Source organism: Dasypus novemcinctus, chromosome 19, assembly GCF_030445035.2.
Source record: "Dasypus novemcinctus isolate mDasNov1 chromosome 19, mDasNov1.1.hap2, whole genome shotgun sequence".
In the NCBI taxonomy this organism is placed as follows: Eukaryota; Metazoa; Chordata; class Mammalia; order Cingulata; family Dasypodidae; genus Dasypus; species Dasypus novemcinctus.
This window is the reverse complement of record NC_080691.1, coordinates 75,545,296-75,561,715: the sequence shown is the minus strand read 5'-3', so window position 1 is coordinate 75,561,715 and position 16,420 is coordinate 75,545,296. Positions and strand designations below refer to the sequence as shown.

Sequence of the window (16,420 nt, the reverse complement as noted above, 5' to 3'; positions counted from 1 at the left end):
TGTCACTACTGTTATATGCTGACAACTGTAGTCAACAGCTGGAATATTCCATGGTGGCGTTGTGTCCATGCTCACTGATGCTCCTTTGGAAACTGGTGCATGGTGAGTCAACACACTGTGGTGAGGCACACCCACATATCAGAAGATATCAGGGAGGTATGGTCTAGACTGAGCTGCTATCATTGTCATCCACAAACATATTTTCATACTCTCCATGTGGAAGAATAGATTTTAAAGAACAAACCAAATAACTTTCATTTATGGGACTGACACCCAAAAAAGTAACTTTCAAAAAGAAACTAGTTATTTATTAAATAGATAAATTTAAAATTTAGAGGAAGAATTTAGATATGAATCTTAATGATTTTGCAATCACTCCTAATTTTTGATAGCACCAAGTCCTGTTTGAGCACTCACTCTAGCCTGTGTGTTCCTGCTGCTGAAGTAATCAAATGCTGGGCATGGTATTTTACCTGAGCTGCAACGTGTTAAGAACTTAAATTTCTGTTTAAGTTGAAAGCAAGATTACATGAAGGGGAGGAGACAAGATGGTCACTGAGTGAGCTTGCCTTTGTGGTCTGTCCCGGGAGGAGACAGCTGGGCGCGGTGGCAGGTTCTCCAAGGCGAGGCTTTTTCGGGATTTTTGCAGGGCAGAAGTGCCAGGACATCGATTGGGTGGAAAGGTAACGGAGAGGATTGGTCTAGTAGATATAATTTGGGTTCTATTGCCTGCAGGTGAGACCCGCACACGGGCTCCTCCCTGTTGGTGGTGGGGGGAACCGCGGTCCTGTCCTGGGGTTCCACTTTTGGATGGCTCTGAAGGACTAAGGAGTTTGCGAGCTCTGGGCAAACTGTTGACAGAATGATGTGACAGATCAGCTTTGTGGATTGATTTGGGAAGATAGACGGTGTTTTGTTGTGAAGCGGGAGAAACTTTTGAGTGAGAATATAAACAATAGCGCTTCCGCCTGAAGCCCCACCCCCAAAAGCCCCGCAACCGTTCTCCAACCCAAATAGGCTGTAGGCAATAAAGAGAAGTAATTGGAAAATTGTTCTAGGCTGCGGCAAGGGGGGGGGACACGTCTGGAAGCTGATTAGGGAATATTCTGCGAAGCTTGAGAATTCCGGTTTTCAAATCTGTTTTCGGCATCACAGGCCAGGCTTCGGATCTGTACTAGTAAAGTAGCTGCGGTGTAGAGGCGCCCTCTAGTGGTAGTGGTTTGGAATCACAGGACGGGAGCTGTCCAAAAGCTGAAGTGAAAGATAACGTACTAATGAGTCCAGCAAAGTAAGTGAATTGCAGGGTTCAGTCACAATATAGAGTTTGTGGATCTGACTTCGCCCATAGGGTTGGCACCCAGCTGTGGGGATCCCTGAGGGCTGTGTTACACTGCGGGGCTCCCAGGCTTCCTGTTGACCAGATTGGAGGCTGCCAGGTCTGAATTCCCTAAATTCTGGTGACCCACACTACAGAGACCCACACCTCTTGAGTCCTCAATATCTCAGACTTTCCATCCCTGAATCCATCACGCACTGAGGTCCATCTGAGGTCCTTAAATGCCCTAGCCTTCAACGTTGGTGTTTTTTCTTTATCATTTCATTTTGTTTTGTTTTTACTTTCATTGTGACTTATTCTTTACTTTTTTCAATTTCCTGATTGCTAACACCACATTATCCCCTAGTCTTCTCTCACAACGTATTCCCCAAAGTCTTTTTTTACTCAGTTATTTAAGGTTTTTTTTTGTGTGTGGTAGGTGCTGTGTAGTGGGTGTTTGAATTCTGGTTCATGTATATCTGTTTTGTTTTTTTTTTCTTTCCCCTACCAGTTCCCCACCCCTTGCCCACCCTCTTTTCCTTTCTTCCTCTCGTCCCTTCCTCCCCCCCCCCTTTTTTTTCTCCCTTTTTTCTGTTGTCTCTCTCCCTCTTGTCCCTCATATTCTACTTAGTTTATTTTAACTCAATTATACAATAGGTGCGGCAGGAAACACCTCACATTCGCTGGGTTTTCTCATCCTTCACTGCCTCATTTCTGTGTGAACTGATTTAGGCTACCTACACTATCCTCTTTCCCCTACATCTTGATATCTGTCACCATCCACTGGCTCTCCTATATTCCACCTCCCACCTCCCTTTCTTCGATCCACGAAGGGTCTAAGTCTTAATTTCTAATACCTATGTTTTGTTTTCTGTCTGTTATCCACTCTTGAAACTATTACCTTTCTTTTCTCTTTCCCTCTCTCACGAAATCAATAGCTTTTTAGCTCATACCATATTCCTCCCATATTCAATCATCTACCTCATAATAGGTACTATACCTACTGCTATAACTCTACACAATTTACATGAATCTAACCTCCATCCTCCCAGATCTCATATTCTTGCTTTGTTAACATATATCACCAATACTACTTTACACTTTTCCCTTCCTTACACAATTGCCTTTCCCCAACACTAATACTTTCCTTTAAAGTGAACTTAAACAACAACAAGAAATTAGAATAAGAAGAAAAAAGGGACAAAGAGAAGATATAACACCTATGCAAAAATAACAGCTAATTAACCTCCAAGAGCAGACAAAGAAGCTAAGGAACTGATTAAATCCGTCAAGATAAAGAGATGACCAGAAAGCAACAAAAATCTACAAACCAAACCAGTAATCAGGAAAACATGGCTGAATCCAATCAACAAACCAATAATCACGAAGGGGAGAAAACTTGGCACAAGCACTGAAAGATCACAGAACATTTATCACCGACAAATTTGACGAAGTAATGAAAGAGGTTAACAACATGAAGACATCACTTGGAGGGGAAATTGCAGACATACGCAAAAACATAACAGATATGATGGGAATGAACACCACAGTTCAAGAAATCAAAAATACACTTGCAGCAAATATCAGCAGACTAGAAGAGACAGAGCAGAGAATTAGTGATGTGGAAGACAGTACATCAGAAATCAAACAGATAGTAGAAGGGGTCAATAAGAAGATAGAAAAAATCCAATTAGGACTTAGGGACCTGAATGACAATGCAAAACGCTCAAACATACGTATTATAGGCATTCCAGAAGGTGAAGAGAAGGGAAAGGGGTCAGAAAGAGTGTTGCAGGAAATAATGGCTGAAAACTTCCCAAATCTACTGAAAGAGACAGATGTACATATCCAAGAAGCACAGCGCACTCCACTAGTCATAAACACCAACAGGCCCACCCCAAGACATATACTTGTCAAATTATCCAATGCTCAAGACAAAGAGAAAATCCTAAAAGCAGCAAGAGAAAAGAAAACCATCACATACAAGGGAAGCTCAATTAGATTAAGTGCTGATTTCTCATCTGAAACCATGGAGGCAAGAAGGCAGTGGTATGATATAGTCAAGGTACTAAAGGAAAAAAATTTCCAACCAAGAATACTCTATCCTGCTAAACTAGCATTCAAACATGATGGAGAGTTCAAAATATTCGCAGACAAACAGAAACTGAAAGAGTATACCAACAAGAAACCTCCCCTTCAAGAAATTCTAAAGGGAGTTCTGCAGGAAGAAAGGAAAAAACAGGAAAGGCAGAGTTGGAGGAGAGTATAAGACCAACAACAACAACAAAAAAGACAAAAATAAATATATACAAACAAAATATGACAAACACAAATCCAATCAAAATATGGCTAACACAAATAATTCCTTGATAGTAATAACACTGAATGTCAACGGATTAAACTCACCTATCAAAAGATTCAGACTGAGTCATTGGATAAGGAAATATGACACATCTGTATGCTGTCTACAAGAGACACATCTTAGACCCAGAGACGCATGGAGATTGAAAGTGAATGGCTGGAAAACAATCATACAAGCTAACAATAACCAAAAAAAGGCAGGATTAGCTATATTAGTATCAGACAAAACAGACTTTAAATGTGAAACAATTGTGAGAGACAAAGAAGGATACTACATTTTAGTGAAAGGGAAAATCTGTCAAGAAGATCGAACAATCATAAATATTTATGCCCCTAACAAGGGTGCCTCTAAATACGTCAGGCAAACGCTGGAAAAACTAAGTGAAAGAATAGATACATCTACAATTATAGTGGGGGATTTTAATACACCACTATCAACTCTGGACAGAACACCTCAAAAAAGAATCACCAAAGAAACAAAACATCTGAATAGTATATTAGAGGAGCTGGATCTAATACACAAATAGAGATCGCTACACCCAAACACAGCAGGATATACATTTTTCTCAAGCGCACATGGATCATTCTCCAAGATAGATCATATGCTAGGCCACAAAGAAAGGCTGAACGAATTCAGAAAGATTGAAATCATACAAAACATTATCTCTGACCACAGTGGAGTCAAGCTGGAGATTCGCAAGGGACAGAAGCCCAGATTTCACACCACGATTTGGAAATTAAACAGCACACTCTTAGAAAAACAGTGGGTCAAAGAGGAAATCTCAAAAGAAATCAATGACTTCCTTGAAACAAATGATAATGATAACACAACATACCGAAATTTATGGGAAGCAGCAAAAGCAGTACTGAGAGGGAAGTTTATAGCCATAAATTCATATATCAAAAAAGAAGAAAGAGCAAAAATTGAAGAACTAACTGCACATTTGAAGGAATTAGGAAAACAACAACAAAGTAACCCAACAGGAAGAAGAAGGAAGGAAATAACAAAGATAAGAGCAGAACTAAATGAAGTAGAAAATAAGAAAGCACTTGAACAGATAAACAAGGCCAAGAGGTGGTTTTTTGAGAAGATTAACAAAATTGACAAACCTTTAGCGACACTAACAAAGAAAAAAAGAGAGAAGATGCAAATACACAAAATAAGAAATGAGAAAGGCAATATCACCACTGACCCCACAGAAATAAAGACTATCATAAGAGGATATTTTGAAAAACTATATTCCAAAAAAATGACAATCTAGAGGAAATGGACAAATTCCTAGAAACACATAAGCAGCCCATATTGACAAAAGAAGAAATTGATGATCTTAACAAACCAATCACAAGCAGAGAGATAGAATCAGTTATTAAAAATCTCCCAACTAAGAAGAGCCCAGGGCCAGATGGCTTCACAGGTGAATTCTACAAAACATTCTGGAAAGAACTGACACCAATCCTGCTGAAACTATTCCAAAACATCGAAACAGAAAGAACATTACCCAATCCTTCTATGATGCCAACATTACCCTAGTACCAAAGCCAAACAAAGACATCACAAGAAAGGAAAATTACAGACCAATTTCTCTAATGAACCTAGACGCAAAAATACTTAACAAAATACTTGCTAATCGTATTCAACAACACATTAAACATATTATACACCACGACCAAGTGGGATTCATCCCAGGTATGCAAGGATGGTTCAACATAAGAAAATCAATCAATGTAATACACCATATAAACAGATTGAAGGAAAAAAATCACATGATTATATCTATTGATGCAGAAAAAGCATTTGACAAAATACAGCACCCTTTCTTGATAAAAACACTCCAAAAGATTGGAATACAAGGAAATTTTTTGAACATGATAAAGAGTATATATGAAAAACCTAAAGCCAATATTGTTTACAATGGAGAAATCCTAGACTCCTTCCCTCTAAACTCAGGAACAAGACAAGGATGCCCACTGTCTCCGCTCCTATTTAACATTGTCTTAGAAGTACTTGCTCGAGCACTGAGGCAAGAACCAGAAATAAAAGGCATTCAAATTGGAAAGGAAGAAGTCAAAATTTCATTATTTGCAGATGACATGATCCTATACATAGAAAACCCTGAGAGATCTACAACGAAGATTCTAGAACTCATAAATGAGTTTAGTAAAGTTGCAGGTTATAAGATCAATGTGCAAAAATCAGTAGCATTTCTGTACACCAATAATGAGCAAGATCAGGAGGAAATCAAGACACAAATACCATTCACAATAGTAAATAAAAAAATCAAATACTTAGGAATAAATTTAACTAAAGAGGTAAAGAACTTATACACTGAGAACTATACAAGATTGTTCAAGGAAATCAAAGAAGACCTGAATAAATGGAATTAAGATGTCTATCCTACCAAAACTGATCTACACATTCAATGCAATCCCAATAAAAATCAACACAGCCTTCTTTAAGGAACTAGAAAAACTAACTATGAAATTTATTTGGAAAGGAAAGAGACCCCAAATAGCCAAAGACATACTGAAAAAGAAAAACGAAATTGGAGGAATCACACTACCTGAGTTCAAAACATACTACAAAGCTACGGTGGTGAAAACAGCATGGTATTGGCATAAGGAGAGACACACAGACCAATGGAATCGAATTGAAAGCTCTGATATAGAACCTCACATATACAGCCACATAATATTCGATAAAGCCACCAAACCCTCTCAACTGGGAGAGAGTGGCCTATTCAACAAATGGTGTCTGGAGAACTGGATAGCCATATGTAGAAGAGTGAAAGAGGATTACCATTTCACACCTTATACAAAGATCAACTCAAGATGGGTCAAAGACCTAAATATAAGAGCCAAGACCATAAAAACCTTAGAAAGCAGTGTAGGGAAACATCTACAGGACCTTGTGATAGGAAATGGATTTATGAATATCTCACCAAAAGCACGAGCAGCAAAAGAACTAATAGATAAATGGGACTTCCTCAAAATTAAAGCCTTCTGCACCTCAAAGGAGTTTGTCAAGAAAGTAAAAAGGGAGCCCACACAGTGGGAGAAAATATTTGGCAATCATATATCTCATAAGAAACTTATAACTTGCATATATAAAGAACTCATATATCTTGAAAATAAAAAGATAAACAACCCATTTAAAAAATGGGAAAAAGACTTAAACAGACACTTCTCCAAAGAAGAAATACAAATGGCAAAAAAGCACATGAAAAAATGTTCCAAATCTCTAGCTATCAGGGAAATGCAAATCAAAACTACAATGAGATACCATCTTACACCCATAAGATTGGCAGCTATGAAAAAAACAGAAGAATACAAGTGCTGGAGAGGATGTGAAGGAAGGGGAACACTCATCCACTGCTGGTGGGAATGCAGAAGGATCCAACCATTCTGGAGGACAGTATGGCGATTTCTCAAAAAACTAGCCATAAATTTGCCATATGACCCAGCAATACCACTGCTGGGTATATGCCCAGCAGAACTGAAAACAAGGACACAAACCGATATATGTTCACCAATGTTCATAGCAGCATTGTTCACTATCACCAAAAGTTGGAATCAACCCAAATGCCCATCAACAGATGAGTGGATCAATAAAATGTGGTATATACACACAATGGAATACTACTTGGCTGTAAGAACAAACACGCTACAAACACATGTGATAACATGGATGAATCTTGAGAACCTTATGTTGAGTGAAGCAACCCAGACATTGAAGGAGAAATACTACATGACCTCAATGATATGAAATAAACAATCTGCCCTAGATAGCAAGAGACTGAACGATAGGCTTGCAGGAAATCGGAGGGTGGAGGAAGGATATGAGCCGATGTCTGCAGGGGTGGAATTTAAGACGAGATGGTGGTAAGTATGAACACAAAGAAGAGATAAAAGGGGGGCAAGGGGTTGCCTTTGCTTGGGGCTTTGCGGGTTTGAGGGTGGCTGGGGAGGGACGGGTGGGTAACGTTGCCCAAAAGTGGGGGGAGGGAGGGGTAGCATACGAACCAGGAGAGGGTCAGGTGTTGGTGGAGAGTAAAATGCCGAGAAAATCATATCAAAATATAATAAAGAGAGTTACCTGTTTAGAATGCTCGGAGGGGAGGGTCTGATGCAGGACGGGCTCCTGGGGAATGTCTAAATGCTCATTCTGCCAGAGTGGGTGACACCATGGGGTAGAAACCCAAGTAGTGAGAGTGGGGGTGGACCCACATCCTGGGCAGGACTAATGCCATCCAATAGAGGGAACTGTATCCCTCGAGAGAAAGGGTGGCTCCCAGGGCATTGGGGCAGTTGAGCAAGTTAGGCCCTGAACACTATTCCATCTATCTCTGGAAGTGGCTCCTCAGGAAACGGAGGTTGGCTATCACTGAGGGCACCAAGGTGGAAGGGAAAATGGACGTTAAATGTGTGGAACCAAAGTAAATGGGGGGTAAGAGAGGAGTTTCTTGAGAGTACACAAGGATGGATATAAAACATGTAATATTACACCATAACATATAGGAGATGACAGACTGATAATGTAAACTATAATGTAAAACATAGGATAACTAAGAATGTAAAAAACTGTGTATCCTAAAGTATGCACCATAATTTAAGCACAGATGTCACCTTGTTAGAAAGCTAGTGTCTCAGACTCTATACATCACGTTAAGTAAATATGATGTGAATAGGGTGTAAGAGTAGCACTGTGGAAGGGAAAAGGTTTTGTGGTGGATGTATGGGAGTGCTGTACATTATATATATATGCATTGCTGTGGTCTAGGGCTCCTGTGAAGAGAAGCTCAATAATTAGGGGAAAAAAAAAAAGAAAAAGATGTAGAATTTTTTCCAAGTAAACACGTGTTCTTTATCTAACCTTTAAACCCATCGCTATATGCCATTTCCTAGTAAGGGACCCTGACATTATATTGGGCTTCAAATTTCGGGGAGTTCTGGATCACAGAGTGTTTCAACAATGGCAATGGCGGGATACTGGTATGGGATGCCATTGACAGGTGATAGATGGCTGACAGGGAGCTGTACAGAACATATGTCCAGGGTGCATGGTAATGTTTGGATATACTCATAGTGGTAAAAATTAAAAACCACAGCAGGGTGTTACTGGGTTCCTGGCCAGTGGTGCTCTGTCGTGGTCCCTAGGGGAGCAGCAACAGTCTCCCAGGTGCAGCGGCGGGGACCGGGAGGGAGTGAGGGTTCAACAGTGAGCCCCTGATGCTAATGACTATGCTTGTGAGCTGATAAGCCTAAAATAAGAACAAGGCCTAGAGCAACATTGTGCCTGGGAATTTCCTCCTGTCAGCCTTCATGTTACTCAAATGTGGCCAGTCTCGAAGCCAAACTCAGCATGTAAATGCAATGCCTTCCCCCCAGTGTGGGACATGACACCCGGGGATGAGCCTCCCTGGCACCGAGGGACCACTATCAACTACCAACTGATGATGCAACTGGAAAATGGCCTTATACGGAAGGTTCAATGCGGATCAGCAGAATATCCCTGTCTACATAAAATAACATGACTTTAAAATGCTGTTTGACCTAAAGTAAGGGAGAAATGGAAAGGAGAAATGAGTTTATATGGCTACGAGTTTCTAAAAAAGAGTCTGGAGGCTGGCAGAAGGATTGCCCTTATGCACAACTGAGCAGAGTCTGAGAGACAGATAAAGCAGATACAACCCCCAGATATTGGTTCCTTTGAGGGCTAAAGAGACCCATGGGAGTTATGGTCATGGCAGATGGGGTTAACTACCAGGTCAGATGGCCCCTCTTTGGAAATGGTGTTTATGTGTGATGAATCTGGACTCAGATGGGATCTCCCTTCATAAGACTTTCATGCTAATGTGCTGGAGGTGCAGTTAATGTTGGGGTTTAAGATATATTTAGGGGATTTGAATCTCTGGACTGACAATGTGATAGCCAGGTCCTGAGCCTCAACAGACTCCAGCACCTACAATCTGTTTTATTGGACTTACCACACTCAGCTAAGATGGAGTTGAAGAAGGACAACCACCACACCGTGGAGCCTAGAGTGATTACAACTGAAAGTGGGAGGATTGCATCCAGCATCCATGTGGAATCTGCACCTCCTCTTGACATAGAGGTGCAATGGACACAACCAATCCAATGTCCACATAGAAGAGGTGGCATTGGATTGGGAAAAGTGGACATGGTGGCTGATGGGTATGGGGAAAGGCAGGAAGAGATGTTGGGGGGGAGAAGTGGGGTGGGGGGGTGGGGTTGAATGTGACCTCACATATATATTTTTAATGTAATATTATTACAAAGTCAATAAAATAAAAAAAGTAAAATAAAAAAATAAAAATTAAAAAAAAAAGATTACATGAATATAAAAAACAAACCCACAAAGGTCTAAAACACTCACTGATGATATAGAAAAGTTTAGCTTTCTGCTTTCATGAGTTAATATTTTTCAGTTGAAATCAATAATTGGATACACTGGATAGATATTGGGTTCAAACAGTGGAGATTTCAGGTTTACTGTAATTTAGAGTTAAACTATTTTTACTTAGTAACCAGTGCTTTTGACAATGTGGTTGGCACAATCCAGCAACTCTTTAGAAGTGTCATGAAACTCCATTCTTCGAGCATTAGAAAAGTTCATTCAATTCCTACTCTAAAAGCATATTCTCATTTTTAAATATTCCAACAATGATTTGTGTGAAGGAATTATCTGCCGGTGTTTAATATAAACTGGATTCGCAATGATCTTTAAATAATTCTGCACAATCTGATGTATTACTATGTAAAGTAATTTCTTTTGGTAGATTTTCTGACCCAGTTATTAATGAAAAAATGTGGACTTAAATGTTTTTAAAATGAAAAATTTATACTGTCAAACACACAAAGAAATGGCTTTGTTGCTGTTTTTTACTGGGTGTACTTTCCCAATATATTGATAGGAAGGGATAGAAAATATAAACTAATTTAGTTAGCAGATTGGGGTGTATTTCCTGTGGTGAAGATGAGACAGATGCCACCAGAGCTTTGTGAATCAGCAAGGGTTTTCCCTGCTAAAACATAGTAGGTGTGCATTCATTAAAAGTATTTGTATCTGCCAAGATGGAGCCACTTTAAAGAGTGAGTGTCATCTTTTGTCTAAAGTGGATATAAATGTATGTTTAAACTGCAAGATTTTATTTGCTAGAGGATCTGTTTTGATATAGTGGTTTAGCCTCTGATTATAGGTTTTAGAAATTTTAAACTCAATTTCTCTTTAAGGTGGCTCAGGTTTTTCAATTCTACTGCCCATAAAATTCAGTTGACGTCCATTGTGCCTTTTTTCTATACCCAAAATTTGAGTTAAACTTCATATGATAACTGCATCCTATTCAGACAAAATAAAAGTGTGTGGTGTTCACTAAAATTAGGAAAAAGTCAAGACTAATCAAGGTCACAAACTTGTTGAAACCCTTAAAGTCTGAATCTTCTCAAAATTGTGAATTGTACCCCTTCCAGTTTAGTTTCTTGGACTCTCCATACTTACTGACAGTTACCTTTAAAATTTTGTACACTTTGAGATTAAAACTGGGCCTCTATTGTGATATGCATCTTTCCTCTTGTGTTCTAAGTGCAAATGGACATTTTTAAAGTGAACATCAGCAAATGGTGCAGATCTAAGTATGCATTTGCTTGGTTCAGTTTGTTTTGAACTCACCAGTTTTGAATTAGAATTGCACCATTTTGTAGATAAAGGAAACTATATTGCTGCATTTTTAAATCTTAAAAGTGTTTAAAAGTTACATTGTATTTATTTTTTAAGCTCAGTTTAAAAAGACTAAGATGTTCTTTCAAGAGACATCTAATTGTTTTTCTAATTTTGTATATGGGCTTAGGTTTTATAACTGTATTAATCAGCCAAAGGAGTGCTGATGCAAAATACCAGAAATCAGTTGGTTTATATTAAGGTTTTTATTTGGAATAGAAGCTTACAGTTACCAGGCCATAAAGTGTAAGTTACTTCCCTCACCAAGTCTCTTGCCACATGTTGGAGCAAGATGGCTGCTTATGCCTTCCAGGGCTCAGGATTCTTGGGTTCCTCTCTTCCCAGGGCTTGCATCTCTCCAGTCTCATGGTTCCTCTCTTACCAGGAATTTCTTTTCTCTGGGCTCAAGGCTGCTCTCTTCTTGGGGCTTGCTTTTCTTTTCTCACAACCAGGCTTTCTGTGTTCTTACTTCCTGGTGCTCCAGCTCAAGATTCCAGCATCAAAACTCCAACATCACCCTTTTGGTTGCTGGTCAAAGTCTCATCTAGGAGGAATGCTCTAACTGGGACAATTTTTCCAATTGGGACTCTGATCAGGTGCTGAAAATGGACTTTCTGACCTTGTGAGAGATTAGATGCTGTGTTTTCCCCTGATTTTGTCATTGGTTTAATATACTTTCATTCTTTCCTATTCTCTAATTGATTATTTTCTACTGTAATTGCTCAATAGTTATAATGGTTAGATATAACCTGAAACTCATTTGATTGAATAAAGCTGCCTTTGCATAGCAAAAACAAAACAAAACAACAACAACAAAAAAAAACTCCAACATCAAAACTTCAACACTATCCCTTGGCTTGTCTTTTATCTGTGAGTCCCCATCCACTGAAGGGTGAGGAATCCACACCTTACTGTTGTGGTCAAATCACAGCCATAATCATAATTCAATCACACCCAGGTACAGGTCAGTTTTCAAATACAATCTACTATCTATTTTTGGAATTCATGACCCATCTCAAACTGCTACACTCCAGCCTCTGAGTTCCAAAGATGTTACAATATTCACAAAAAAATTTAAATCAGTAGCAATGCTAAGTATCAATCACTGTCAGTTTTAAGAAATACAGTTTGTCTTGCGGCAAAGTCCCATCAGTCATAGACCTCTGAAACTTACAAAAAAAATTGTCTGCTTTCAGTACATAGATGGACAGATAAAGGAGAAATATTTTCATTACAATAAGGAGAAATTGGGAAGAAAACATGAGTTATGGGTCCAGAACATTTCAGTAAACTTGCAGGGCATTGTCCATTAGATTTCAAAGTCTGAGAGTCTTAAGAATGTGGTTTCTTCTCCTTGGTGCCTCATGAGGACCCACTCCTTCCACAGGCTTCCCAATGGCCATTTTCTTGGATCCACCCTCATCAAACATCTGGGTGTCAAACAAGCTCTAAACCTCACCCTCTGAGAGCATTGGGGTGATTTCCACACCTTACTCAATATTTGGGTTAGAGACATAATCTCCCTAGTATAGTGGGCTGAAGGCAACAGCCTCCCTAATCACTGGCATACAGGTTCAACCTTCTCAGAGCAATGAGTTGACCATCTGGCCTTCCCTAATCCATGGGGGGCATTTCCACTCCTCTCAGACCAGTGGGGTGCTGGGCCTTAATCTCACTAATTTGAGGAATGTGTTCCACCCTCTCTGTACCCTGCAGTGGCAAAACTCTCGCAGAACATTGGGTGGGAACATACCCCCTTTTCAATGCCTGGGACATACTCACCTTCTCTGAACACATGGGTGGGGTTCCTTTCTTGGCCCAAGGAGATGTCTTAATTCCAGATCTCAGCTTGCATGATTTTTCTCTTAAAGCATTTTCTCCTTCAATCTCTCTTTCCATGTCCCTTTTAGTCCAAACTGACAGTGGTTTTGTTCACACAGCTCTCGCAAAAAGTTTATTGTTTAGCATGCAAGAAGCAGGGGTCTAAGCCATCAGACAGCAAGACTTGACAAGGCTTTCCAAGATATGAAGAAAATTGCACCTTCAATCCTGATTTACAAGTTCCAAGTTTAGTTAAGTCCTTAAATGGGGCACTATCTTCCAGGACCTTGATTTCCAGAGGCTTGGAATTTCCAGAATCAGTTTCTGTTTTCTTTGTGTCCAAAAGTTTAGTCCTCAGGATATATGTCCCAACTAGGATTTTGCTATAAGCTTCAAGGAGAAGTCAAGTCTCATTCTCTGGGTTTACTTTGGAAAGTTCTTCAGCTAAAGACCCAGGCTCACCATTTTCAAGTTCTTCCTTCCATAAACCATCAGGAGTTAATCTAGTGAAGTTCTCTGCAACTTTAAAACATGGATTGCCTTTCCTCCAGTTTCCAGTAAGATCTTCAGCATCCACTTCCAAGGCCTCACAAAACATCTCCTTAGAGTCCATATTACAATCAACAGTCTCTGTAAAGCCATTTGAGGCTTTTCTATCAAGGATCTCAAAATTCTTCCAAAAAATACGCCTTACCCATTGATAAAACCATTCCAGCATTCTGGTAATTGCAAAAGCACTTCCCCACTCTCTGGCACCAAATTCTTTATTGTTCAGCCAAAGGGATGCTGATGCAAAATACCAAAAAACAGTTGGTTTTTATAAAGTGTATGTATTTGGAGTATAAACATTTACCAGGCCATAAAGCAAAAGTTACTCCCCTCACCAAAGTCGTTTGCCACATTTCAGAGCAAGATGACAGCTGGTGCCTTCCAGAGTTGAGGATTAATGGATTCCTCACTTCCTGGGGCTTGCTTCTCTTTTCTCACAACCAGAATCCCCTATGTGCTTACTTCCCAGGGCTCCAGCATCAAAACCCCACCATCAAAATTCCAACTCTGTCCTTTGGCAAGTCTTTTATCTGTGAGTCCCCATATACTGAGGGGTGGGGGCTCAATACACTGCTGATGTGACTCAATCAAAGCTCTAATGGTAATTCAATCATGTCCATTTACAGACCAATATAGAAACATAATCCAATATCTATTTTTGGAATTCATGACTCTTATCAAACTGCTACAGTAAACAATTTTTTAAAAATCTGGCATCAAGAAACCCCACTAAATCCTACATTGTTTTCTTTACCTTTAGCATTGATATAGTATATTCTTTGTCATTGCTACAAGTAACACTAGCTGTATTTTTCCCACTTATCAACATATTTTTAACAACTTGTAGTAGTAAAATTTTTAATTTAAATTATTAACCACAATCTTCATTTACCACCAAATTTAGTTATACAATACATAGATTATCTTATAGCTGTCTTCAGTTAACATTAACCTCCATATCATGCCCCTTATAGGCACAATTGTATTTATAAATTAGCAGTGTTTGTTATACTCATTATAAATCCTATGGTCAAATCTATCCATTACAATATATTTATAATTGATCTTATTAAATATTCTATATACATTAAGTATCATCTACTCCTTTTATTTTTCAAGTTTCGTAAACTGCTTTATTTTTTTTTAGAGTGAAAGCAACAGTATTCTTTATTTTTTTATTATATATATATTTTTATTGACTTTGTAATAATATTACATTAAAATATATATATATATATGAGGTCCCATTCAACCCCACCACCACCCCCAACTCTCCCCCCCCCCCCCAGCAACACTCATTCCCATCATCATGACACATCCATTGCATTTAGCAAGTACATCTTTGGGCACCTCTGCACCTCATGGTCAATGGTCCACATCATGGCCCATACTCTCCCCCATTCCATCCAGTGGGCCCTGTGAGGATTTACAATGTCCGGTGATTGCCCCTGAAGCACCATCCAGGGCAGCTCCATGTCCCAAAGACGCCTCCACCTCTCATCTCTTCCTGCCTTTCCCCATACCCATCAGCCATCATATCCACTTTTCCCAATCCAATGCCACCTTTTCTATGTGGACATTGGATTGGTTGTGTCCATTGCACCTCTATGTCAAGAGGAGGCGCAGATTCCACATGGATGCTGGATGCAATCCTCCCACTTTCAGTTATAATCACTCTAGGCTCCATGGTGTGGTGGTTGTCCTTCTTCAACTCCATCTTAGCTGAGTGTGGTAAGCCCAATAAATCAGATTGTAGGTGCTGGAGTCTGTTGAGGCACAGGACCTGGCTATCACATTGTCAGTCCAGAGATTCAAATCCCCTAAATATATCTTAAACCCCAACACTAACTGCACCTCCAGCACATTAGCATGAAAGTCTTATGAAGAGAGATCCCAGCTGAGTCCAGATTCATCACACATAAACACCAGTTCCAAAGAGGGGCCATCTGACCTGGTAGTTAACCCCATCTGCCATGACCATAACTCCCACGGGTCTCTTTAACCCTCAGAGGAACCAATACCTGGGGGTTGTATCAGCTTTATCTGTCTCTCAGACTCTGCTCAGTTGTGCATAAGGGCAATCCTTCTGACAGCCTCCAGACTCTTTTTTAGGGACTCATAGCCATATAAACTCATTTCTCCTTTCCATTTCCCCCTTACATTAGGTCAAACAGCATTTTAAAGTCATGTTATTTTATGTAGACAGGTCATTATCCAGTTGCATCATCAGCTGGTAGTTGATAGTGGTCCCTCGGTCCCAGGGAGGCTCATCCCCGGGTGTCATGTCCCACGCTGGGGGGAAGGCATTTCATTTACATGCTGAGTTTGGCTTCGAGACTGGCCACATTTGAGTAACACGAAGGCTGACAGGAGGAAATTCCCAGGCACAATGCTGCTCTAGGCCTTGTTCTTATTTTAGGCTTATTAGCTCACAAGCATAATCATTAGTGTCAGGGGCTCACTGTTGAACCATCACTCCCTCCCAGTCCCCACCGCTGCACCTGGGAGACTGTTGCTGCTCCCCTAGGGACCACGACAGAGCACCAATGGCCAGGAACCCAGTACCCCCCCTGCTGTGATTTTTAATTGTTGCCACTATGAGTATATCCAAACATTACCATGCACCCTAGACATATGTT

General features: G+C 39.9%; 1 pseudogene; it reads right to left on the bottom strand.

The window, feature by feature from the left end:
• Window positions 1-13,310, bottom strand: part of LOC101423864 (importin subunit alpha-4 pseudogene) — a 54,720-nt pseudogene extending 41,410 nt beyond the window's left edge.
• Between the last annotated feature and the right edge of the window lie 3,110 nt (window positions 13,311-16,420).